This window comes from Homarus americanus, unplaced genomic scaffold (genome assembly GCF_018991925.1).
Source record: "Homarus americanus isolate GMGI-L3 unplaced genomic scaffold, GMGI_Hamer_2.0 scaffold32583, whole genome shotgun sequence".
In the NCBI taxonomy this organism is placed as follows: Eukaryota; Metazoa; Arthropoda; class Malacostraca; order Decapoda; family Nephropidae; genus Homarus; species Homarus americanus.
This window is the reverse complement of record NW_024713129.1, coordinates 37,180,508-37,184,297: the sequence shown is the minus strand read 5'-3', so window position 1 is coordinate 37,184,297 and position 3,790 is coordinate 37,180,508.

Below are 3,790 nucleotides of genomic sequence, written 5' to 3'. Positions count from 1 at the left end.
TCATTTGTCTGTACATCATAAGATGATAAATTCATGAACAAATTTGGATCACTCAGCTTAGACCAGTAGTAGTGAAGAAAAACGACGGAACGCTGAGGTTGTGCATTGACTATCGTAACTTAAATAAGGTCACGGTACGAGATGCATTTCCTCTGCCTCGGATAAATGAAACTCTAAAATCTCTGACGGGGGCCCAGTTTTTCTCAACTTTCGATCTGGCGGCGGGATATCACCAGATAGAAGTAAAACCTTCAGACCGTCCAAAGACTGCCTTCAGCACAAGCTTCGGACACTTTGAGTACAGGCGACTGCCTATGGGATTGTCAAATAGTCCGGGAACCTTTCAGAGATACATGGAGCGGATTTTAGGGGATAAGATTTTCTCCTCGTTGCTTGTATACCTTGATGATGTGATGGTGGTTTCAAGTACAATAGATCAGCATATAGTCATATTGAGGGAATTATTTTGCAGGATGAGGGAGAATAACTTAAGATTTAAACCTAAAAAGTGTGAAATAATGGCTTACAAAGTAAGTTATTTAGGATATCAGGTGTCAGCTGAAGGCATCACAGCTGATCCTGAGAAAATTTGGGTAGTAAGAGATTGGCCAGTCCCTCACACGGTGAAAGATGTGCGGTCTTTTCTAGGGTTCACATCATTTTATTGGAAATTTGTTAAACGTTTTGCCCAAATAGCGTTAATGCATGGGAAATCTAAGGATCGGGTAGATAGTGAGTGGGGAGAGGAACAACAACAGGCTTTTGAGAAACTGAAAGACAGGGTGACGCAGAAACCGGTGTTGGCTTGCCCAGATTTCACTCAGGAGTTTATATTAGAGACAGACGCAAGTTTGAGTGGGCTAGGTGCGGTGCTGTCCCAGCGGAAGGATGTTCGCACTCAAATTTGCAGTAGTAGATAAATTCAGTGATTATTTGGCGGGGAAACGTTTCACGGTCTATACACATAACAACCCGCTCAGTCATCGAGAGAAGGCTAAGCTAGGTGCCGTGGAAAGTAGGTGGAATGCGGATGTCGAGCAGTTTAACTTTACTATAGCGTACAAGCCGGGGAAAAACAACACGGTGGCGGATTCTCTATCTAGAATCCCGACGGAACAGGAGGAAGATAGTGAGGAAGAGTATACAGCTATGCAGGCAGTAGAGGGGAATGGGGCAGGAAGGAAGGAACTGTGGACGATAGATGGGCTGCGTAGGGAGCAAGAAGGCATGAACTATGTTACAAAAATGCGAAGATGGATGGCGGGAGAGTTGCCGGAGGACGAGGTACAGGTAGAGCTCCAAAATGATGACTTCCGCAAGATGTACCGAGCGAGGAAATCCCTGATAGTAAGAGAAGAGGTTGTCTGGCATAGAAAACCCGAAGGAAAGAAGGGAGGTGCCAGTGTTATCTCCAAACTTGCAGGAGGCGTTGATTAGAGCCTGCCACTATGAGTTTGGACATCAGGGGTAAGATCGTACTCTGTCGCTGGTGCAGGAGCGAGGTTTTTGGCCAGGCATGGGAGAAACAGTGCGGGACTACATAGCCAGCCGCGAAAGTTGTGGAGTGGCAAAAGATGAAGTGCCAAAACTCCAGCTGCGTTTAGGGATGATTGAAGCTGTCAAACCATTAGAAACACTGGCAGCAGATTTCACCTTGCTGGACAAGCGGCAAGGATTTGAGAATGTCATGATAATGGTTAACAAATACAGTCGTTACACTTGGGCCTTTCCCACCAAATACCAGAAAGCCTCGACGATTGCAAAGATCCTGGTGAATTGGAACTTCCTGGCAGTGGGTGCCCCTGAGCGATTGTTGACCGATCAGGGTAGAAATTTTGGCAGTGCATTGGTCCGACAAACGTGTGCCACCTTTGGGGTGAAGAAAATAAGAACGTCAGCATATCATCCACAGGGAAATGGTATGGTGGAACGGTTCAATAGAACCCTGCATGGTCTGCTGGCCACCCTAGAGGAAGGGGAAAAGATTAACTGGCCCGAGCATCTGCACACCACGACGGGGTTTTCCCCATTCCTGTTGTTTTGCAGGAGAGAACCAAACCTGCCGTTTGACCTTAGGCCAGAAGTAGATCCCGAGCCGGTAGATGATTGGGTGATGGTGATTAGAGACCTGCAACGGAGATTGCAGGAGGCAGTGGAGACCAATGTGCGGAGACGCAAGGAAATAAACAGAAGAAAAAGAGAGGAGAAAGTCCACGAGAGTAACTGGGAAGTAGGCCAGGAGGTTTTGCTGAGGAACAATGCAAAAATAGGCAGGTGTAAGCTCCAAAACCATTGGTTTGACACAAGATGGCACATTGTTGAGGTCCTAAATTCTAGGCCGGGTTTTTACCGCATTGAGCCCAGTGGGGAAGAAGACCTGGACGCGAGAGTGGAAAATCGGAGCAACATGAAGGCTGCTCCACCCCTAAGGCATCCGGGAGACCCGGTGATGGATGAATCTGAAGATGAAGACGTGGGGCCCCCACCCCAGTTGGGCATGATGAAGAGAAGTAGTTCAGAGAGGTCGATCAAGCCTCCAGCTGAGAGACGAAGACGAAGTCGACAGATTACAGTTTAGGTGTGCATGATAATGAGAAAAAGTAGGTTGTTGAGGGTGAGTTGGAGGAGTCGTGAGTAGGGCAGAGGGGATTGGAGAGATGGCTAGGTCAGAAATGTGCTTTGAGTGTGGTTGCTGTCATGAGCGGGATTGAGTGTACAGTTGTGATGTCCAGGGCATCACTAATATGGACTGGTACATTGTCAGAGGGCTGGTCTGCCGGCCAGGCCAAAGGAGAGTATGCAGGATTTGGATTTGGTATTATTTTTGACACTGGTTCTCTAGTTCAAGGGCCAGGCCAAAGGAGAGTATGCAGGATTTGGATTTGGTATTATTTTTGACATTGGTTCTCTAGTTTAAGGGCCAGGCAAAAGGGGAGCGTGTTTGTTCTGGTTAGTTTTAATTTGGACTAGGAAAGAGTGCAGATTTGAAGGTGGCTTCTAAGTTGTTCTCTCAGCACATGAGGACAGTGCTGTTTTCTTTTAGGGGGGTCTAGTGTTAGTGGGAGAGAGAAGGGGAGAAGAGAAGACGGAAATGCTGCGTTTAGCACGTTGCAGGTGCGAGGTGCAGTTATTAGAACAAGTCTTTTTAGGGGGGGTCGTATGCATGTTTTTCTCAGCACATAGGACAGTGCTGTCTTTTTTAGGGGGGTCGATTGTAATATTCAGAAATTTCAGTGCGATATTTAGAGACGCAATGCCAACATTGGCGATACTGAGTCTTCCAAGGTCGTCTGAGGGAGGACAGCGCTCCCTCTACCGTAGTGAGAATTCCGGGAACTGCGCCCATATAATATTAAGTATACTCTGCCGACTTAATTTGGACGTGAATTAAGAAATTAAATATCAGTTATTTAATTAAAAATGATTATAGATCGTTTCCCAGTCTGAAAATGTTGCGTACGTCCTAATTAAGCTATTAGTCGTGTGGTAAATAAGTCACTCCTTCAAGGCGTGAGCGTCTTGTGGGAGCGTGTTTGGGTAGAGTCGAGAGAGTGGTCAAGCCAGCAAGACCACCCCTGCATTGTACCCAGGAGAGATGACCACGTGAACTGGTTACCTTCGTTCATTTAACTTCAGTATTAACAAGTGAGTTTTATTCAATCTCAGACAAAGCTAGATAGGGCGGTAGGAACAAACAATGAGTGAGTGACGGTGATGTGAGACAATAGCTAACAGAGGGTTTGTTGCAGGGTTTCTGTAGAGCCCACACGGTATGAGAGGTCTACACGAT